The sequence below is a fragment of the Neoarius graeffei genome, chromosome 6 (assembly GCF_027579695.1).
Source record: "Neoarius graeffei isolate fNeoGra1 chromosome 6, fNeoGra1.pri, whole genome shotgun sequence".
Lineage (NCBI taxonomy): Eukaryota > Metazoa > Chordata > Actinopteri > Siluriformes > Ariidae > Neoarius > Neoarius graeffei.
In genome coordinates, this window is record NC_083574.1 from 77,890,570 (window position 1) to 77,915,044 (window position 24,475).

Genomic DNA, 24,475 nt, shown 5'->3' on the forward strand with positions numbered 1-24,475 from the left:
TCGTAAACGCGACCGCCATTTTGGACATGTAGTGGACTTCGGCTCGAATCAGTTTGAATGCGAGGAAGGCGACAAACGAAAAACATAAAAGAAAAAGGAGCGAGATACAGAAAACACCTTCACTATCCAGCGACGTAGGGCATTTACAGGGCGAGCAGAGGGAGAGGTATTTGCAAAAATTGAGGTTAGCAGGCTTAGAGAACGACGTATACCTGCTTCCACCAGGATTGTTCACTGACGTACGGAAGTACACGAAGCCCTCGTCTTTACCTGACTTCAGCCCACATGATCTGTATACCTATGTCGTTAAAAACCCATCGCCATACACATACATGCCAACGTCCGAGGTTCCGGAGCGCGCTCCGGCTTGCTCCAGGAGTGCTCCGGCCGAGGTTCCGGAGCGCGCTCCGGCTTTACTGGATTTACTAGTTGACTGTAATTATGATCTGGCAGCTATTTACACCGGATCCAGTGTAAATAGCTGCTGGAGCCAACGTCCGAGAATTAAGCAGCGCGCTCTGGCTTGCTCGCCCTCAAATTAAGCAGCGCGCTCCGGCTTGCTCCCGGAGTGCTCCGGCCAAGGTTCCGGAGCTCGCTCCAGCTTGCTTGCCCTCAAATTAAGCAACGCGGTCTGGCTTGCTCGCCCTCAAATTAAGCAGCGCGCTCCGGCTTGCTCCGGAGCAAGCCGCTTAATTTGAGGGCGAGCAAGCCAGACCGCGTTGCTTAATTTGAGGGCAAGCAAGCCAGAGCGCGCTGCTTAATTCTCGGACGTTGGCTCCAGCAGCTATTTACACTGGATCCGGTGTAAATAGCTGCCGGATCATAATTACAGTAAACTAGTAAATCCAGTAAAGGAAAAACTTGAGACTGAAAGGTTTTAACAGTCATCCAAATGACTGAACGTAAACATTGCTACAGTAACATACCAGCTATGATGTTGTTGACATTAGCTAGTCAACAATAGCTACTACAGAAGAACAAAGAGGTTACAATGGGTTATTTTAGCCTATTTGGTTACACACTCGCTGCCACAGAATGTTAACAGCAATGTAATGCCTTTTCTGGCTAATTTTATTTGTCTTACCTCCAACAAAGTGGTCACTACACAAGCATTGGTATGCCGAGGGCTGCCAATCTGTTAATGGCCACTATCCATCTTCTCCGTCAGGATCTGATAAAATGATAAACCTTGCCTTGTTTGTTGATGGTTACTACATCCAGGTGCACAACAATATAGTGGCATGATGGAAGTCTTGCTGAAAATAAACACTTTCTTTGCTGCCGTTCCTCAATGCTGGCTGTGGTAAACTACTGGTAGTACACGTCCAAAATGGCGGCCGCGTTTGTCGTGACGTCATGTGAAAAGGGTCCATACATCCCAGTCAATTAGCATTAGCTGCTAACAATTAACTTTGTGGCTAATTCACATAACTAATAGCAAATACGTGCTAACACATACACAGTGGGGCGGCACGGTGGTGTAGTGGTTAGCGCTGTCGCCTCACAGCAAGAAGGTCCTGGGTTCGAGCCCCAGGGCCGGCGAGGGCCTTTCTGTGCGGAGTTTGCATGTTCTCCCCGTGTCCGCGTAGGTTTCCTCCGGGTGCTCCGGTTTCCCCCACAGTCCAAAGACATGCAGGTTAGGTTAACTGGTGACTCTAAATTGACCGTAGGTGTGAATGTGAGCGTGAATGGTTGTCTGTGTCTATGTGTCAGCCCTGTGATGACCTGGCGACTTGTCCAGGGTGTACCCCGCCTTTCACCTGTAGTCAGCTGGGATAGGCTCCAGCTTGCCTGCGACCCTGTAGAAGGATAAAGCGGCTAGAGATAATGAATGAATGAATGAATGAATGAATTATGAAATAAATAAAATTATATGTGGGCGGCACGGTGGTGTAGTGGTTAGCGCTGTCGCCTCACAGCAAGAAGGTCCTGGGTTCGAGCCCTAGGGCCGGCGAGGGCCTTTCTGTGCGGAGTTTGCATGTTCTCCCCGTGTCCGCGTGGGTTTCCTCCGGGTGCTCCGGTTTCCCCCACAGTCCAAAGACATGCAGGTTAGGTTAACTGGTGACTCTAAATTGACCGTAGGTGTGAATGTGAGTGTGAATGGTTGTCTGTGTCTATGTGTCAGCCCTGTGATGACCTGGCGACTTGTCCAGGGTGTACCCCGCCTTTCGCCCGTAGTCAGCTGGGATAGGCTCCAGCTTGCCTGCGACCCTGTAGAAGGATAAAGCGGCTAGAGATAATGAGATGAGATGAGATATGTTGGGGGCAGCTTCTTTTAACTCGTCTTGTCCTTACATTTGTGACCTTAGATTAGATTAGATAAAACTTTATTGATCCCTTTGGGATCTTGATTTGTTCTGGAGCAATTCAAAAATTCCCTCTCTGTCAGGGTTGCTACATATTTAAATGAGCAAAAGTGCTGACTTTTTTTTTGTATCCCCTCAGTCATACAGAGACTGCAACTTCATGTCTCACTTGATCAAGGCTATAACTTCATGTCTAGCTTATTTTCACAAATTTTAAAAGCACTACATATTAAACATCATTGTGCATCTGCATGCCATGCACAAAGCCAGGGTGTGTTAGAAAGATGTCATCAGACTTTAACATCTTTGTTGCATGCTTATTGTACAGAGTTGAACTGGGACTGGGAAGAGGGTTTACCATGGCTTATGCTGTCTGCCAGAGAGGTAGCATAAGAGAGCACAGGGTTTAGCCCAAATGATCTTGTGTTTGGCCACACTGTGAGGGGTCTACTGGTGGTTTTGTAAAAGGGTTGGAAGGAGATTGACCCAGCTATAAATCTTTTAGACTATGTAAATGGTTTTAGGCGACAGCTTTATACAGCAGGTGAGTGGGCATGAGACAAGTTGGCAACCGCTCAGGCCAAAATGGAAAAAAAAAACATGATGATCATAGAGCAGAAACAGGTGTGAGTTTAGCCCTGGGGATCAGGTCCTGGCTCTCCTCCCTATCTTGAGTTCTCCATTCCAGGCAAAAGTCATGGGTCCATACTCTATTTTAAAGAAAATCTCTGACCAAAATTATATCATTGCAACTCCTGACCACAGAAAAGACACTCAGCTGTGGCATCTGAAGTTGCTGAAGCAAAATGTGGTGCCTAGAGTTTGTTGTCGGTCCCCTCGTTAATGAGGATGGATCTCCTTCAAAATCTTCTCTCCTTCCTCTCATGTGCCCACAGATGACCGAGCAGGCCGAGACAAGAATGGAACTTTCGTGGGCATTGAGGGCATTGGATGGGAGGTTCCCACTCATGGCCAGTAGCCAGTCTTTCCTTTCTCCATCTCCTTTTCTCTTTCTTGTGGTTCCTCAAGTTTGTTTCAAAGACTTCACAGGCTTTATTTGAAACGGCCTTCCAGTGTGGTCTATTGCTGGCCAGTTCTTCCAGTTTGGGGTTCAGTTGGCCTGCTGGGAGGTTTGCCTTGGGAGAGTCCTTGAACCCCTTAAGAGGGTGTCCACAGTGTCTCGAGCCAATTGGAAGCTCCCTGTAGAAGACTTGTTTCAGGAGCCTTGTGTCACTCATCCTGACCACATGGCCAGACCATCAAAGTTAGTGTCAAAAGATGGTGGCTTCTATACTCATCATACATAATATTTCTAGCATTTCAATGTTCATTCTTCTTTCCTTCCATGGGATGTTAAGGATCTGTTGGAGCTTGCTTTGATGGAACAGTGCAAGGGTCCTCAGATGGTAATGGTAGGTTGGCCACATCTTGCAAGCATACAGGAGAATGCTGATAACAATGGCTCAATAGACAGCCAATTTAGTGGATGGTCAAAGATTCTGGTTGTTGAATATTCAGTGCACAAGCCTGCCATAGCCAATGTGAGCCTGACAAAGTTGATGTTGGATTTCTTCATCTATAGTGCCAATGGAAGACAGAATGTTGCTGAGGTACAGGAATTTGGTGACCTGCTAAAGGGGTGTCTCATTTATGGAGAGGGGATTTGATGATGTTTCATTAGCTGCTGCAGGAAGGATTTGATGGAGGGTTTGCCTCTTCTTCTTGTTCACTCTGAGGCTGAAGGCTTCACATGTGGAGACCCAGTTGGTCATCATTTCCTGGAGATGGTCAATCTCATGACTAGAGTTATTGAACTGTTAATGCGAGATTCAGGATTAAAAACTAGTCCTGCTCTTTTAGTGGGAACTGATTCTGGTGCTGTGGTGCGGGGGGTGATATATTGCAGTATAAAAGATGCTCATGGTCTGGATGGTCCTATGGTGTGTGGTCACCTGAAAAATTCAGAATTTCTGCACAATTTAGATTATTTCTTCACTTGCCTGAGCCTAGGAACAGCAAATTGGTGGTTCTGATTAATGAGTACCTGATTGTTTGGGGATATACCATCTAGCACCCATTGGGTAGAGCATGATATTAATGTGGGGAAGACTAGACCCATCCAGCTGCATTTTTATAGGGTGCTGCCTGAAAAAATGTAGGGTGGTGGATGCTGAGATTGGATATATGTTGACAAATAACATTGCTGTGCCTTCTTCCTCCAGCTGGGCATCTCCCTTCCTGTTGGTGGGAAAAGCTGTTGGGAGTCCATGCTTTTTTTTACTGATTACTGTAAGGTAAATAGTATTACAAAACTGGGTTCTTTCTCATTGCCACACATGGAGGACTGTATAGATCAAGTGGGTCCTGCTAAATTTGTCAGTAAATTTGATTTGCTGAAGGGTTACTGGCAGGTCCCACACTCTGTGTGTGCACATGAGATATCCAATTGTATAGCACCATCTGGACTCTATGAGTACACAGTCATGAGTTTTGGGTTTCATAGTGTGCCCACAACCTTTCAACAACTCATGAATATGGTGATCATGTAGTTGGATGGACATGCAGTCTATTTAGATGACTTGGTCATCTACAATAACTTATGGGATGTGCATGCTGAGTACATCAGGGCTCTATTCAACCATCTGGCTAAGGCACATCTTACATTCAACCTGGCAAAGTGTGAGTTTGCTAGGGCAACAGAGTGGTTGGGCAAGGCCAGGTGTGTCTGGTTCAAGAGAAGGTACGAGCAGTGAAAGAGTGTGTTCCCCCTACTACTAAGAAAGAGTTAATGAGCTTGTTGGCTACTACCATAGCTTTTGTAAGGATTTCTCTACTGTGGTTGTGCCAACCTACTAATTGCAACCAACCTACTTAAGAGCACAGTGAAGTTTGAGGGGTCCTCTGAGTATCAGAGAGCATTTGAAAATAAATTGTTGTTGTGCACAGCCCTTGTTTTAGCTGCACCACTCTCGGATAAACCTTTCAAGCTTCAAGTAGATGCCAGCAGTGTTGGTGCTGGAGCAGTGTTATTACAGGATAGTGAGGATGGCATTGAAAGGCCTGTTTGTTTTGTTTCAAGAAAATTTAATTCTTACCAGCTTAACTACTTAGTGAATGAGAAAGAGGCTTGGCTTTGATTTGGGTGTTGCAGTATTTTAAAGTGTATATTAGGACAGGAAGCAGGCCAGTGGTCAGATCAGACTCTTTATGTATACAAAAAATAAAGCAAATAGTTCTGAACATTTTATGGGGGAAGGGAAGGACAAAGGTGGCATACAACACATAAATACTCTAGGTCTATACAGACCACAATCCCTTGACCTTTTTGAATTCTTTGCATTGTCCTAACCTGAGGCTGATGCTTTGGTCCTTGTTACTTCAGTCTTAGTTTGACTATTAGATATATAAAAGGCAAAGAGAATTTTGTGACAGATGCTTTATCCTGGGCTGTAGTGAGTTACCGGTAATCTTCTATTCTAACTTTAGGGGTTTTCCTCATTGCCTATTTGTTTTGCTGTCTTTCTCTCACTCTTAATTTGCTGCCAAGGATCTGGTTGCTGAGATGTGAGGAAGGTGACGGAATGGGGTGGGTGATCTTGATGTGGATTAACTTGACCAGCATTAACATTTTCAGCAATTTGTGCTACAGTAGCTCTTCTGTGGGATTGGACCATATGAGTTTGCCTTCATGCCCCATGCAAATCAGTGAGCCTTGGCCACCCATGACCCCATCACTGGTTCACCGGTTGTCCTTCCTTGGACTACTTTCAGTAGGTACTAAGCACTGTATACCAGGAACACCCCACAAGATCTGTCATTTTGGAGATGCTCAGACCTAGTCATCCAACCATTACAATTTGGCCCTTGCCAGAGCCACTCATGCCCCTTTTCCACCAAAGCAGTTCCAGGGCTGGTTCGGGGCCAGTGCTTAGTTTGGAACTGGGTTTTCTGTTTCCACTGACAAAGAACTGGCTCTGGGGCCAGAAAAAATGGTTCCAGGCTAGCACCAACTCTCTGCTGGGCCAGAGGAAAGAACCACTTATGTCAGCGGGGGGGCGGAGTTGTTAAGACCAACAACAATAACAAGACCGCGAAAGATCGCCATTTTTAAGTGACGAGAAGCCGCAGCTGTACAAACGCTTAGTCATCCATTATTATTATTGTTGTTGCTGCTGTTGCCTCTTCTTCCGTGTTGTTTTTGCTTCAGTATTTGCACCAAGGTTTATGCAAACGTAGTGATGTAACTGACGTATACAGCGATGTAATGATGTATACAATGACGTAACTGACGTATACAGCGATGTAATGACGTGGCTTCCCTTAGTACCGTGAGCTATGGAAAAGCAAACTGGTTCTCAGCTGGCTCTCAAGTTGAACAAGTTGTGAACCAGCACCAGCACTGGCCCCGAACCAGCCCTGGAACTGATTTGGTGGAAAAGAGGCAACAGATGCTTAGGCTTGCCCATTTTTCCTGCTTCCAACACATCAACAACAAGAACTGGCTGTTCTCTTGCTGCGTAATATATCCCAGCCCTTGACAGGTGCCATTGTAACAACATAATCAAAGTAATTCATGTTACCTGTCAATGTTTTTAACTTTATGGCTGATCAGTATATAGAATGACAGAAAGTTACGAGACAAGCTTGAGTTTTTACTCGAATCCTTACATTCCATATGGAGTTGACATAAATTTACCAAAATCCTTCAAATGTTAATTCAAACTTTTAATGTTTCAGAGATAAGTTCATGTAAGTATTCAAGGAAGTAATATCCATGTAAATTAATTTTGTTCACATTTAAGAACAAATATTTTATTCCAGTTTGTTGCATGAGGGCCAGTATGTTTATAAGCGTGTATAGGCATATTTTAGTTTGTTTATTTATTTATGAATATAAATGTGTACTATATGTAAGCAGCAACCTTAAGTTTTGTACTGAAAGCTCACAAACTGATGGGGTTTAAAACACTGCCTTTGTGTGTGTGTGTGTGTGTGTGTGTGTGTGTGTGTGTGTGTGTGTGTTCAGTACAATGGCAGCCTGTTTTTCCATTCATTATAGGTCATGGAAATTCAGCTTTTTAGTCAGGGGAAAAGTCAGAGAATTTGACATTTGACTAAGAGTAGGAACCCTGAATACATATTTTATTGATAATTATATTATCAGCATCACAATGTAATGTGAATTTCAAAGTCAGAATTTCTTACTATTTGGTATGTCCACCTTTTTTCTTTTTACATGCACTCAAGCAGACATGGATTCAGCACAAAAACCAGATGATCCATCTCATCTCATCTCATTATCTCTAGCCGCTTTATCCTTCTACAGGGTCGCAGGCAAGCTGGAGCCTATCCCAGCTGACTACGGGCGAAAGGCGGGGTACACCCTGGACAAGTCGCCAGGTCATCACAGGGCTGACACATAGACACAGACAACCATTCACACTCACATTCACACCTACGGTCAATTTAGAGTCACCAGTTAACCTAACCTGCATGTCTTTGGACTGTGGGGGAAACCGGAGCACCCGGAGGAAACCCACGCAGACACGGGGAGAACATGCAAACTCCACACAGAAAGGCCCTTGCCGGCCCCGGGGCTCGAACCCAGGACCTTCTTGCTGTGAGGCGACAGCGCTAACCACTACACCACCGTGCCGCCCCAAGTTGTAAAGATATGGCCCGGAAACGAAAATGTGACCAGACAGACAGCTGGACAGATGGATGGACAGATGGACAGATGGATGGATCCCGTAACATCACCTTGTTAACATGTATACCAAGTTTCAAATCTGTATCATGAATAGTTTTGGATATACAGTGGTGCTTGAAAGTTTGTGAACCCTTTTGAATTTTCTATATTTCTGCATAAAGATGACCTAAAACATCATCAGATTTTCACACAAGTCCTAAAAGTAGATGAAGAAAACCTAGTTAAACAAATGAGAGAAAAATATTATACTTGGTCATTTATTTATTGAGGAAAATGATCCAATATTACATATCTGTGAGTGGCAAAAGTATGTGAACCTCTAGGATTAGCATTTAATTTGAAGGTGAAATTAGAGACTGGTGTTTTCAATCAGTGGGATGACAATCAGGTGTTAGTGGGCACCCTGTTTTATTTAAAGAACAGGGATCTATCAAAGTCTGATCTTCACAACACATGTTTGTGGAAGTGCATCATGACACAAACAAAGAAGATTTCTGAGGACCTCAGGAAAAGTGTTGTTGATGCTCATCAGACTGGAAAAGGTTACAAAACCATCTCTAAAGAGTTTGGACTCCATCAATCCACAGTCAGACTGATTGTGTACAAAAGGAGGAAATTCAAGACCATTGTTACCCTCTCCAGGAGTGGTCAACCAACAAAGATCACTCCAAGAGCAGGGCGTGTAATAGTCAGCGAGGTCACAAAGGACCCCAGGGTAACTTCTAAGCAACTGAAGGCCTCTACTGTATCTCACTGGCTAATGTTAATGTTCATGAGTCCACCATCAGGAGAACACTGAACAACACTGGTGTGCATGGCAGGGTTGCAAGGAGAAAGCCACTGCTCTCCAAAAAGAACACTGATGCTCATCTGCAGTTTGGTAAAGATCACTTGGACAAGCCAGAAGGCTATTGGAAAAAAATGTTTTGTGTATTGAACTTTTTGCCAATAAATTAAACATGACTGGGTATAAAAGAGCATCCCAGAGTGGCTGAGTCTGTCAGAAGTAAAGATGGGGAGGGGGTCACTGCTCTGTGAAAGACTGTGTGGGTAAACAGTACAACAATTTAAGAATAATGTTCCTCAGTGTAAAATTGCAAAGAATTTGGGGATCACATCATTTATGGTACATACTATCTTTAAAAGATGAAGAGAATCTGGATAAATCTCTGTATGCAAGAGACAAGGCTGAAAACTGACATTGGATGCCTGTGATCTTCAGGCCCTCAGGTGACACTGCATTAAAAGCAGACATGTGTCTAAAGTGGAAATCACTGTATGGGCTCAGAAACACTTCAGAAAACCATCATCTGTGAAAACAGTTAATTACTGCATCCATAAATGCAAGTTAAAACCATAGATAAACAATATCCAGAAACATCGCCACCATCTCTGGGCCTGAGCTCTTTTACAATGGACAGAGGCAAAGTGGAAAATTGTCCTGAGGTCTGATGAATCAAAAGTATAAATTATTTTTGGAAATCATAGACACCATGTCCTCCAGGCTAAAGAGTAGAGGGACTATCTGGCTTGTTATCAGTGCATAGTTCAAAAGCCAGTATCTGTGATGGTATGATGGTGCATTAGTGTACATGACATGGGTAGCTTGTACATCTGGGAAGGCATCATTAATGCTGAATGATATATACATGTTTCAGAGCAATATGCTGCCAACCAGACAAAATCTTTTTCATGGAAAGCTTTCCTTCTTTCAGCAAGACAATACGCTTTCTGTACGGTACATATTAAAACTGCAGGGGTCCGTAATAAGAGAGTCCATGTGCTAAACTTGCCTGCCTGCAGCCCAGACCTGTCTCCCATTTAAAACATTTGGCCCATTATAAAATGCAAAATATGACAAAGGAGACCCTGAACTGTTGAACAACTGAAATTGTATATCAGTCACGAATGGAACAACATTTCTCTTTCAAAACTACAGAAATTGGTGTCCTCAGTTCCCAAAAGTTTACAGAGTGTTTTTAAAAGTAGAGGCAATGCAGCACAGTGGTAAACGTGCCCCTGTCCCAAATTTTGTTGAAACATGTTGTTGACATCAAATTCAAAATGAGCAAATATTTTACAAAAAACAACAACATTTTTCAGTTTCAACATTTGATATGTTGTCTTTATGCTATTTTCAATGAAATATAGGGTTTCCATGATTTGCAAATTATTGCATTCTGTTTTTATTTACAGTTTACACAGCATCTGAACTTTTTTGGAATTGGGGTTTTATAATAATGTCATTGAGGCAGGCCGTGGCATAGGCAGTGTGTGGGCGAAGGACCTTGTCCATGAAATACTTAAAGGAGATACACAGAACCTTTATTTTTAAATACATTTCTGAGTGGATAGTATCTCCATCCTTGACTCTTGTATGCTGCATAAATGGGAATAAAAAATATTTTTTTTGAGAGTTAAAATCGACTGTAAAGTTGGCATTTGAGCTGCCCCACTGAGTCAGCCAGCCCTGAGCGCTTGACGTCACAACAGGAACCAGTTTTAAGGCTGAGGCCTTTGACAGCTATAGACAAGTCATATAAATAAAAATTTATGGTGAAAATAAGAAATACCATTACCAACTTGCTCAACTAAGACTGGTTTGACTTCATTGATTGTGGGTTTAGTCTCATTAAAACAGTATAGGTGTTATAACTTATGCAACATACATGTACATGCATGCGTTTTCACTGATAAAATGTAAAAGGCTAATTAAATAATAGGATAGTGGAAATGGCAATGAACTGAGACAATCACATTCTGAAGCAAATTAAATAATCTTATGCCGGTAACTTAAACACACAATACAACTTACATGTATTAATCTAAATGCAGGTAAACAATGAGAGTAGTTTTTGTTGTTTTGTATCCATAAGAGAGTCACAGCTTACCCATCTGTGTTCTCGCTTCTTGAAGGCTGACCTTGTGGCTGATTGTTTTGAAACAATCTGACTTTCATTCATTTGTTCAGTTCTCTGTTCATTCACTTCTTCCATGTCAGGAAGAATATTGCTGCTGAGGCAAGCATATCCAGTGGAAAAATCAGATGGCAGGTCCACTCATTCTCCATTTTCTCCATACTGAGTACTCCGCCATTACTGGTCAGCTCAGGCAAGTACTAAAACCTGGGACAGAATGGGACATCACTGGTTTTAGCAACAACTGTGGGGAGGTCACTGCCTGAGCGATAATATGTCATGTCCCATCCCATGCCGCTCTGTCCCAGGTCTTAGCAACAACCCTCGGCTGACACTCTGGGAGAACTGGTGCAACTGAACTTACTTTCCTTTTCTTGTAGTTTTCTTTTCCTTTAATTGTTGGTACTGCACCCTCTTTCAATACTTATAGCCAACGCTCCTCAACAGATCAGAGGTTTTGTACGAGTCTTCAGTAAAATGTGCAGAGCAGAGGAGAGACCACTTCATAGGTGCCCAATGTGCCTGTGAACTTCTCGCAAAATGCGTCCAAATATTTGTAGTTTGAACAATTTTGGCCCATGAATGCAATGTAAATCCATGTTCTGTCATGTTGCTGCACCTGCCAGCAACATATCTATGTGGCACGGTGATAAATTAACTCAAAATGGAAGCTCGAAGTTGCAGTCAGCTCTGTGTTTTAGTTTAGTAGAAATGGTGATGAGACCAATAGCCTTCCTGTGGTGACATCACAGATATCAAGGTCTTTCACTCAGACCGCTACCTATAGGAATCATTTTAATCATAAATATTACTATATTAGATTTATTTTTAATGCTTACAACTATTCCTATGTCATTCTTGAGGTCTCAAGGCACTTATAAACAAAAAGTGAGGCCATGGTCCTGCATATCTCCTTTAAGGACTCCAGCTGCTGGAATGTGGCTAGGGCCTCAAATAACCTGGACAGAAGGGTGACAACCTGGTGTAAAGTGAACGGGGTGGAAAAGGCAGTTTTTTTCATGGGATAGGGGAACCAAGAGGATCTACCAATATCCCTTTGTTAAATCCAGTGTCAAATAAAAACAAGCTGAGCCTAACTCATCTCATCTCATCTTCCACTTATCCAGAGCCAGGTCATGGAGGCAGCAGTCTGAGCATGGAAGCCCAAACTTCCCTCTCCCCAGAAACCTCAGCCAGCTCCTTGGGAAGAACACTGAGGCATTCCCAGGCCAGCCGAGAGACATAGTCCCTCCAGCATGTCCTGGGTCTTCTCCGGGGCCTCCTCCTGGGAGGACATGCCTGGAACACCTCCCCAGGGAGGCGTCCAGGAGGCATCTGAAAGAGATGCCCAAGCCACCTCAGCTGATTCCTCTCAATGTGGAGGAGCAGCGGCTCTACTCCGAGCTCCTCCCAAGTGATTGTGCTTCTCACCCTATCTCTATGGGAGCATCCAGCCACCCTGTGAAGGAAATTCATTTCAGCTGCTTGTATCCGCGATCTTCTTCTTTCAGTCATTACCCAAAGCTCATGACCATAGGTGAGAGTCAGAACATAGATCGACCGGTAAATCAAGAGCTTCGCCTTTTGGCTCAGCTCCTTCTTCACCACAACGGACAGGTAAAGCAACCCCATCACTGTGGAGGCTGCACCGATCTGCCTGTTGATCTCAAGCTCCATCCTTCCCTCACTCGTGAACAAGATCGCGAGATACTTAAACTCTTCCACTTGAGGCAGGATTTCTCCACCAACCTGGAGAGGGCAAGCCACCCTTTTCCAGTCGAGAACCATGGCCTTGGACTTGGAGGTGCTGATTCTCATCCCAGCCGCTTCACACTTGACTGCAAACTGCCCCACTGCATGCTGAAGGTCCTGGTTTAAAGAAGCCAACAGGACAACATCATCCACAAAAAGCAGAGATGAAATCCTGTGGTTCCCAAACAGGACTCCCTCCGGCCCATGGCTGCACCTAGAAATTCTGTCCATAAAAATTATGAACAGAACCGATGACAAAGGGCAGCCCTGCTGGAGTCCAACAGGCACTGGGAACAGGTCTGACTTACTGCCGGCAATGTGAACCAGACTCCTGCTCCATTCATACAGGGACTGGACAGCCCCTAGCAAAGATCCCCGAACCCCATACTCCCAAAGCACCCCCACAGAATACCACGAGGGACACGGTCGAATGCCTTCTCCAGATTCACAAAGCACATGTAGACTGGTTGGGCAAACTCCCATGAACCCTCAATCACCCTATGAAGGGTCGAGAGCTGGTCCAGTGTTCCACAACCAGGACAAAAGCCACATTGTTCCTCCTGGATCTGAGGTTTGACTATCGGCCGAATTCTCCTTTCCAGTAACCTGGAGTAAACCTTCTCGGGGAGGCTGAGAAGTGTGATTCCCCTATAATTGGTGCACACTCTCTGATCCCGTTTCATGAAAAGAGGGACCACCACCCCAGTCTGCCACTCCAGAGGCACTGTCCCCAACTGCCACGCGATGTTGCAGAGGTGTGTCAGCCAAGACAGCCCCACAACATCCAGAGACTTGAGATTCTCAGGGTGGATCTCATCCACCCCCAGTGCCTTGCCACCAAGGAGCTTGCAAACCACCTCAGTGACTTCGGCTTGGACGAGTCAACCTCTGAGTCATCAGCCTCTGCTTCCTCAATGGAAGATGTGATGGTGGGATTGAGGAGATCCTCGAAGTATTCCTTCCACCACCCGACAATCCAGTTGAGGTCAACAGCTCCCCACCCACACTGTAAACAGTGTTGGCAGATTACTGCTTCCCCCTCCTGAGGTGCTGGATGGTTTGCCAGAATTTCTTCGAGGCCGGCCGATGGTCCTCCTCCATGGCCTCACCGAACTCCTCCCAGTTCTGAGTTTTTGCCTCCGTAACTGCCCGAGCTGCAGGACACGCCTGGCTTGCCAATACCCATCAGCTGCTTCAGGAGTCCTGGAGGCCAACATGGCCCGATAGGACTCCTTCTTCAACTTGACGATATCCCTTACTTCCGGTGTCCACCACCGGGTTCAGGGATTGCCGCCATGACAGGCACCAGAGACCTTGCGGCCACAGCTCCGAACAGCCGCATCAACAATGGAGGCAGAGAACATGGTCCACTCAGACTTAATGTCCCCTGCCTCCCTCAGGAGCTGGGAGAAGCTCTCCCGGAGGTGGGAGTTAAAGACCTCCCTGACAGAGTGCTCGGCCAGACGTTCCCAGCAGACCCTCACCATACATTTGGGCCTGCCAGGTCTGTCCAGCTTCCTCCTCTGCCAGCGGATCCAACTCACCACCAGGTGGTGATCAGTTGACAGCTCAGCCCCTCTCTTCACCCGAGTGTCCAGGACATAGGGCCGGAGATCAGATGAAATGACATCAAAGTCGATCATCGACCTCCGACCTAAGGTGTCCTGGTGCCATGTGCACTTATGGACACCCCTATGCTCTAACATGGTGTTTGTTATGGACAAACCGTAACTATCACAGAAGTCCAATAATAAAACACCACTCGGGTTCAGATCGGGGAGGCCGTTCCTCCCAATCACGCCCCTCCAGGTGTCACTGTCATCACCCACGTGAGCGTTGAAGTCCCCCAGTAGAACAATGGAGTCCCCAGTCTGAGCACCTCTCCGTATCTCTCCCAGGGACTCCAAGAAGGCTGAATACTCTATACTGCTATTCGGCCCTTAGGCACAAACAACAGCACAAGCCCTCTCCCCGACCCGAAGGCACAGAGAGGCTACCCTCTTGTTCACTGGGGTAAACTCCAACACATGGCGGCTGAGCTGTGGAGCTATAAGCAAGCCCATTTCAGCCCGCCGCCGCTCACCGTGGGCAACTCCAGAGAAGTGGAGAGTCCAGCCCCTCTCAAGGAGCTGGGTTCTGGAGCCCAAGCTGTGCATGGAGGTGAGCCCGACTATCTCTAGCCGGTACCTCTCAACCTCCCGCACAAGCTCAGGCTCTTTCCCCCCCCAGCGAAGTGACATTCCATATCCCAACAGCTAGCCGCTGTGTTTGGGGATCAGGTCGTCAAGGCCCCTGCCTTCAACTGCCGCCCATTCCACACTGCACCAGCCCCCTACTACTACTACCTCTGTGGGTGGTGAACCCACAAGAGGTCGGACCCATGTCACCACTTTGGGCTGAGCTCGGCCGGGCCCTGTGGGCAAAGGCCCGGCCACCAGGCACTTGCAAATGAGCCCCAACCCTGGGCCTGGCTCCAGGGTGGGGCCCTGGCTGCGCCATACCGGGCGACGTCACGGTCCTTGTTTTGTAAATTTCCATAAGGGGTTTGATGAACTGCTCTTGGTCTGGCCTGTCACCTAAGACGTGTTTGCCTTGGGAGACCCTAACAGGGGTGTAATGCCCTGACAACATCGCTCCTAGGATCATTCAAGCACACAAACCCCTCCACCACAATAAGGTGGCAGTTCTAGGAGCGGTTGTGCCTAACTGATTGAGCAAGTTGTCAATGCGTGGCATCGGGTACATGTCAAATTCAGACACTGCATTGACTTTTCTGTAGTCCACACAGAACCAGACTGACCAATCAGCCTTGGGTACCAAGACCACCAGACTGCTCCAGTTGCTGTGCAACTCCTTGACAATTCCCATTTTGAACATGGACTTGAGTTTGTCCTGAACTATGGCTTTCTTGTGTTCAGGTAAGTAGTATGGGCAGCTATGCACCACTACCCCAGGGGCATGTCAATGTGGTGTTCTATAAGGTGGCACCACCTGGGAAAGGGCAAGAACATGTCAGAAAACTCTGCTTGCAACTTGGCAACCTCCATGAGTTGGGATGGTGAGAGGTGGTCTCCACAGGGGATTGAGGTGGGTTGAGTGGTTACATTTGTTTTTACCTCTGGTCTCAGCTCCTCCATCTCTGGAACTACCATTGCCAAAGCCACATGGACCCCTCATTCCATAGTTTAAGGAGATTTGAGGTGGTATATCTGCAGCACCCCACTCCTATCCATTCACTACACCTCATAGTTGACATCCACAACTTGCCGTGTCACCTTAAAGGGCCCTTGCCACTTGGCAAGCAATTTAGAGCTTGACATTGATAATAGCAAGAGTACTTTATCTTCCAGTGTGAACTCCTGCAGGCACGCACCCCTGTTGTACAGCTGGGACTGACGTTCCTGCACTCACCACAAATTTTCCTGGGTTAACATATTGGCTAAGCATATCCCTGAGGACATCATTTATGAATGCTTGGAATATGGACAGGGCATTACGCAACCTGAAGGGCATTACTAAGTACTCATAGTCCCCCCGAGTGGTAAGAAATGCAGTTTTCCATTCATCACCTTCTTTTATACGGACTAAATTTTATGCACTTCTTAAGTCAAGTTTTGTGAATAGAGATGCTCCACGAAGTTGTTCTAGTGCTACAGGGACTAAAGGCAATGGGTCAGGATAGGGTTTACTGATTTGATTTAGTCCATGAAAATCAATGGAGGGCCTAAGTCCCCCATCCTTCTTGTTGACGAAAAAGAACCCTGCAGCTGCAGGAGATGTAGAAGGATAAATGAAACCCTGTTCTAAAGCCTCCTGAACATACTCCTCCATCGCTCTCTCCTTCACTTGAGTGAGTGGATAAATCCTAGTCTTAGGTGGAATAGCATCCTCTATTAACTCAATGGAACAGTCATATTCTCTGTGAGGGGGAAGTTTGGTAACACTTTTCTTGCTAAATACTTCAAACAGGTCACTGTATTCGGGGGGAACAGAAACTACAACATTGGCATTGGGGCTTTCTATAGTCATTGACGATACTATAACTGTGGGAAATGCTAGACAGTTGTCATAACAATAACTGGACCAAGAGAATATTTCTTTATTGGACCAAGATATGAAGGGGTTATGTTTTCTAAACAAGGGCAAACCTCAAATGATAGCATACTCACAAGAATTAAAAAAAAAAAAGGATCTCTTCTGAACGTAAAGCACTGAAAGTCATACTGATGGGTTTTGTGACCCGGTTAACAAGTCCTTCTCCCACAGCATCCCCATCAACAGCAGTCAGTCTCAGGGGTGTTTTCAGTGGCTCCGCAGGAATCTGGAGATACTCTACCAGCTTGGCATGAATAAAGTCCCCTTCAGCTCTGGAATCAATTAATGCTGAGAAAACAGAGACAGACTGCAGGCAGTTAACTGTCACGGGTAGGAGAAAGGACTTGGACACCAACCCCTTCATGGGTGTACTCACCACATTAGCACAAGGAGTAGACTCCATGCGCTTTCCCAGGGTTGGTGCCGGAGTTTTGTGTTGACGGATTTGACAGTCATGTAGAAGGTGACTGGCAGTTCCACAATAGAGACACAACCGTTCATGGAGACAAATGAAATGTGTCACACTTCATAGGTTCCATGGATTCTGGATCCTCACAAATCCAGATTGTTGGTGGATACAAGTGGTGAGGGGTCAATGCAGGAGCTGGAACCATAGGAGATTTATAAGGACCCCTCCCATGTTTCAGTTGGTCTAGGTGAATGGCCAATGAAATCAGATTTTCTCGCAAAAGATCATCATCCTTACAAGCCAATTCCACTAGGATGTTGGAGTTCAGTCCATTGTGAAATGTCACTAGTAATGCAGGCTCATTCCAACCACTCCCAGCTGTGAGAGTGTGAAATTCCAAAGCGTAATCGGAAACTGAGTGGTTACCCTGACATAGTCGGGTGAGTAATTCCCCTTGAGAGCGGCCCTCATTGGTGTGATTAAAAACTGCTTTAAATTCTCTAATGAAGTGGTCATAAGTGTTGGATTGGATTATGGGCCAAACTGCAGTAGCCCAATCTAAGGCTTTGCCCATAAGGCGAGAAATCATAAAAGAAATATGAGCCTTGTCCAGAGCTTGGAGGGGAATTCACAAAAAATATAGAGCATTATAACAAAAACCCTGCCCTACTTGGCTGCGGCTGCAATAGCTCATGATAGTAGAGATATAACGGCAGATATCCCAACCAGTTATTTCAATGGAAGTCGGCAACGTAGTTACTCCAGACCAGCATACGACCATCAGGCAATCCTATATCTACGTGAATCCAGCAGTGGAGTACTTATAGACGTGACCACTCTGGATCTTCCCCGTAGCCTTGGACTGCTATGTCGGTTACATCCAGAAGCCTATGGAGCAGCGGAACATCGTACCAGAGGAGATAGTCTCATAACGGGGAAATAGCCTCAAGTCACTGCTCTACTGAGGTAGAACTACTGTTAAATGCAGGCCCTTTTATTTACCCTGGGAATTCACAATTATTATCATCACAGCAGTGTACATTCCACCCAGTGCAAACACCAGAGAAGCCCTGAATGTCCTATACTGTTCCATCGGTGAACTGCAATCTACACATCCTGAGGGAATTTTCATTGTGGCAGGGGACTTTAATCAGGCCAATATGAAAACTGTGTTTCCTCACTTCCACCAGTATGTGGATTTTGCAACCAGGGGAGAGAACACGCTGGACCTGGCTTACAGTAACATCAAAGAGGCATTCAGGGCTCCACCCTGCCCCCACCTTGGCTCCTCAGACCATCTCTCTGTGATGTTAATACCTGCATACAAGCCCCTGCTCTTCAGGAAAAAAGCACAGTGAAGCAGATGCGGGAGCTATGGAAGCATTACAGGACTGCTTTGAGCACACAGACTGGGACATGTTCAAGGCAGCTGCAACAGACAAAGATCACACACAGGTGGAGGAGTATGCTGAGTTTGTCTCTGCATTCATTCAGAAGTGCATGGAGGATGTTAGTGTGATCAGAAACATCTCCACACGGGCCAACAAGAAACCCTGGATGACCAGAGAGGTGGGCGCAATGCTGAAAGCATGGAATGTCGTTTTTAAATCTGGTGACATGGTGGCACTCAGAACAGCTAGAGCCAACCTGAACCGTGCCATAAGAACTGCAAAGCATGCCAATGGCCAGAAAGCGTAGGACTTCTTCCATTACCCCATGAACACCAGACGAATGTGGCAGGGTATCCAAGTCATCACAGATTACAAAGCTACTCCTCCCCCCTGCGATGATAACATCAACTTTCTCAATGAACTCAATAACTTCTTTGGGAGGTTTGAGGCACTCAACACCACTCCTGTGAGGAAATTTATTCCTCGCCCTGATGAGCTGCTGATCAGTCTGGACACAGCTAATGTCCCCAGAACCCTGAGGAGAGTGAACACATGGAAAGCAGCCGGTCCTGATGGCATACCAGGAAGGGTGCTCAAAGAATGTGCTGATCAGCTGGCTGGGGTTCTTACAGACATCTTCAACACCTCACTGATCCAGGCTGTGGTACCAACATGTCTAAAGTCTGCTATAATCATCCCAGTGCCTAAAAAACCCATAATCTCCTCCCTCAATGATTACCGCCCTGTAGCACTGACCTCCATAATGATGATGTGCTTCGAGAGGCTGGTGAAGGACCACATTGCCTCCAGACTCCCCCCCACATTTGACCCATTCCAGTTTGCTTATCACCCTAATCGCTCTACAGAGGACACCATCTCTTCTGTACTTCATCTGAGCTTAGAACATCTGGAAGGGAAGGACACACATGTGCAGATGTTGTTTTTGGACTTCAGCTCAGCGTTCAATATGATCATCCCACAGTACCTGGTGAGCAAACTGGCCCCTCTTGGTTTCAGCTCCCCCCGTGTAACTGGCTGCTTGACTTTTTCACCAACAGATGTCAGTCTGTGTGGGTGGGCAACAACACCTCCAGTGTCATCTCCCTGAGCACCAGCTCCACTCAGGGCTGTGTCCTGAGCCAGCTGCTGTTCATCCTGATGACCCATGACTGCTGTCCTAGGTCCACTACTAACCATATTGTGAAGTTTGCAGATGACACAACAGTAGTGGGCCTTATCCAGGGTGACAATGATGTGGCCTACAGAGAGGAGGTGATATGCCTAGTGGACTGATGCAAAACCAATAACCTGGTCCTGAATATCGCCAAAACCAAGGAGATCATTGTCGACTTCAGGAGGAGCCAGCCCACTCACACATCACTCATAATCAATGACACAGTAGTGGAGAGAGTCAGTAGCACAAAATTCCTGGGGGTGCAGATAACGGACACTCTGACCTGGTCCCATCACACCGGGGCCCTTGTAAAGAGGACTCAGAAGTGCATGCACTTTCTGTGCTGGAAGAAGAAGGCACATCTCCCCCCTCCAATTCTCACCACTTTCTACAGAGGCACTATAGAAAGCATACTGACTTGCTGCATCTCTGTCTGGTCAGGAGCCTGTAGGGCCTCTGACTGGAAGTCCCTGCAGAGGGTGGTGAAGACAGCAGATAAAATCATCAGGATTTCACTTCCTCTGATACAGGATATTGCAGAAAAATGCTCCCTGACCAGGGCTCACAACATCAGTAGAGACACCTCCCACCCCCACTATGGACTGTTCTTGCTGCTGGTTTCTGGAAAGAGGCTATGCAGCCTCTGGAGTAGAACAGCCAGGTTCTACAACAGCTTTTCCCCACATGCCATAAGACTGATGAACCGAATTACCCCCCCCCCCCCCACACACACACACCTAGGCAATATACCGTACTTTATATTCAGGCAATACACTTTATATTGTATATAGGACTTTATACACAGTTTTCATATATATATATATATATATATATATATATATATATATATATTTTTAAAAAATATTTTCTCAAGTAATATACTTGCTACTGCTTCATTCTGCATTACACTGAGCCAAAGCAATGAAATCTTGTTCTGATGTGTATTGTTTGATGCAAATCTGAATGACAATAAAGAAAGTCTAAGTCTAAATAAATCTAAGTTACACTGATTAGACAAGCTATCAAATTTATCTGGTTTACTGATAGCAAATGAACTGGTAACAGCTGTGGAGGGAGCAGCTTGGTTGGTAACAATAGGCGAGACGGAGGAGTTGAGTTGTTGGAGTTGGGTGGTGATTTCCCTCACGCTTTCAACAATTTGTACCAACTGTTTTTGCTGCTCACCTTGCTGTTGCATGAGAGTCTGGATGGACTGAGTCATGGAGTCAAAACGCTGGTGATGTTATCTAAGCATCTGTCCTTGGCTGCTAAGCACTACCTGTAGCTCAGTGTAATCTGCGATCTGCATGATGGCACAGTATTCTGTAATGCGGCTATGACAGACCAGATGCTCGTGGATTATAAATGAACTCAAGGTTTTAATGAGAACTAGATAATCAAAGACAATGTACAAAAGCCAGGCCAGGTCAATACCGAGAGATCCAAAACAGTAATGAGGGCTAGACAAATCGTGGTCAGGAAACAGGCAATAATCCAAGAACCAGGAATCAGTAGACACGGGCAATCTAAACACAAGGGCTAGGCAAATCGTCATCAAAAAACAGGTGAGGATAGAGAAACTGGGAATCAAGCGAAACAGGCAATCAAAACACAAGGGCTAGGCAAAACAGGAATAAAACAGAAGGCAAAAAGAGTCATACACAGGTAAACAACCAGTACAATAATGCTCAGTAGGCTCACGAAAAGTAGAGGCAATACTGTGCAAAGAACAAAACAAACAAAGGGGTATAAATACAGACATAAACAAAAAGGTACAGGTGATGGTGATTAGAACTTGGCGGAACTACTCCTAGGAAGTGGTTCTGGATTGGGTGACAGAGTGCATGTGGTAGCGACTGGTGAGTGAGGGGGATTATGGGAACTGGAGTCCTGAGGGTTGAGGCAGATGGAGGTTGAGCCCAGAAGCGTGACAGTATGGCACATCATGAAGAGGAGACTCAGACAAAAGTGACCATGGACTGTTGAGCAGCTGAAATCCTATATCAAACAAAAATGGACAAAAATTTCAATTGCAAAGCTACAACAATTAGTATCCTCAGTCCCCATATGATTATAAAGTGTTATTAAAGGGAAATGTGATGTAACACAATTGTAATGTACAGTGGTGCTTGAAAGTTTGTGAACCCTTTAGCATTTTCTATATTTCTGCATAAATATGACCTAAAACATCATCAGATTTTCACACAACTTCTAAAAGTAGATAAAGAGAACCCAATTAAACAAATGAGACAAAAATATTATACTTGGTCTTTTATTTATTGAGGGAAATTATCCAATATTACTATCTGTGAGTGGCAAAAGTATGTGAACCTTTGCTTTCAGTATCTGGTGTGAACCCCTCGTGCAGCAATAACTGCAACTAAACATTTCTGGTAACTGTTGATCAGTCCTGCACACCAGCTTGGAGGAATTTTAGCCCATTCCTCCATACAGAACAGCTTCAACTCTGGGATGTTGGTGGGTTTCCTCACATGAACTGCTCGCTTCAGGTCCTTCCACAACATTTCCATTGGATTAAGGTCAGGACTTTGACTTGGCCTTTCCAAAACATTAACTTTATTCTTTAACCATTCTTTGGTAGAACGACTTGTGTGCTTAGGGTCGTTGTCTTGCTGCATGACCCACCTTCTCTTGAGATTCAGTTCATGGGCAGATGTCCTTACATTTTCCTTTAGAATTTGCTGGTATAATTCAGAATTCATTGTTCAATCAATGATGGCAAGCTGTCCTGGCCCAGATGCAGCAAAACAGGCCCAAACCATGATACTACCACTATCATGTTTCACAGATGGGATAAGGTTCTTATGCTGGAATGCAGTGTTTTCCTTTCTCCAAACATAACACTTCTCATTTCAACCAAAAAGTTCTATTTTGGTCTAATCCATCCACAAAACATTTTTCCAATAGCCTTCTGGCTTGTCCATGTGATCTTTAGTAAACTGCAGGCAAGCAGCAATGTTCTTTTTGGAGAGCAGTGGCTTTCTCCTTGCAACCCTGTCATGCAAACCATTGTTGTTCAGTGTTCTCCTGATGGTGGACTCATGAACATTAACATTAGCCAATGTGAGAGAAGCCTTCAGTTGCTTAGAAGTTACCCTGGGGTCCTTTGTGACCTCACTGACTATTACACACCTTGCTCTTGGGATGATCTTTGTTGGTTGACCACTCCTGGTGAGGGTAACAATGGTCTTGAATTTTCTCCATTTGTACACAGTCTGACTGTGGATTGGTGGAGTCCAAACTCTTTAGAGATGGTTTTGTAACCTTTTCCAGCCTGATGAGCATCAACAATGCTTTTTCTGAGGTCCTCAGAAATCTCCTTTGTTTGTGCCATGATACACTTCCACAAGCATGTTTTGTGAAGAACAGACTTTGATAGATCCCTGTTCTTCAAATAAAACAGGGTGCCCACTCACACCTGATTGTTATCCCATTGACTGAAGACAGCTGACTCTAATTTCACCTTAAAATTAACTGCTAATCCTAGAGGTTCACATACTTTTGCCACTCACAGATAGTAATATTGGATAATTTTCCTCAATAAATAAATGACCAAGTATAATATTTTTGTCTCATTTGTTTATCTGGGTTCTCTTTATCTACTTTTAGGGCTTGTGTGAAAATCTGATGATGTTTTAGGTCATCTTTATGCAGAAATATAGAAAATTTAAAAGGGTTCACAAACTTTCAAGCACCGCTGTATGTGGGAGTCGATGGATTTAAGTGCAGGAAGGTGTTTATTTACAGGTGTGCTACATACAGAAACAAAACTGTGATGTAAATTCAGAGTCACAAAACACAAGTGAAACAGGAAGCAGAGTCATTAAACCCAAGTACCATACACAGCACTAGGAAGCAAAACAGGATATTTTGCGAAGTCTTTGTGTTACCAGCGTTCTTATAAGAGCATGCCGATTACATTCAAATCAGCAACAGGTGTTTCCAATCATGAATGGTCCTTATGGTGCACACAAGGCACTCTGTGCGCATGAATGAGAGTGGCTGCTCAACCTGTACCAGGCTTGAGCACTGACCTGACAGAACCTTTCAAAGTGCTCCATCCAGGAGCTAAAATCCTCCTTGTGCTGCCCCAGGGTTAAGGACCTGGCATGGGAAGACATACCTTGAGAGCTCTGCTCTGGCTCTGGGCAGATGTGGCACTGGAACTTGGGCTTAGGTGGAGGCTTGAGTACTGGTCGAGCCTTAAACAGGGGTCTGTGGATGGTCAGGGGCTCAGGCATTGGGCTTGGGTGTGGACTCAGACATAGATTCAGACAAGGTCATGGGCTCAGGCATAGACTTGGACTTTGGCATAGACTGAGGAATGGATGTGAGTTCAGACATAGGCCTGGTCAAGGACTCCAGCCTAGACATAAATGAGGGATCTGGCCTAGGCACGGATTCAGACTTGGACCTGGGCTCTGGACTAGACATTGACAAGCTTGGGCTCAGGACGAAACATGGACATGGGATCTGGACTGGACATGGATTCAGGCATAGACATGGGCTTGAGCATGGGCATGGACCCTGGCATCGGCATTGGCATGGATTTGAATGTAGGCATGGACTCAGGAGTTGGCATGGACATGGGTTTGAGCATAGGCATAGACCCTGGCTTTGGCATGGGCATGGATTCTAACACAGGCGTGGACTCCAGCATCAGCATGGGCATGGATATGGGTTTAAGCATGGATGTGGA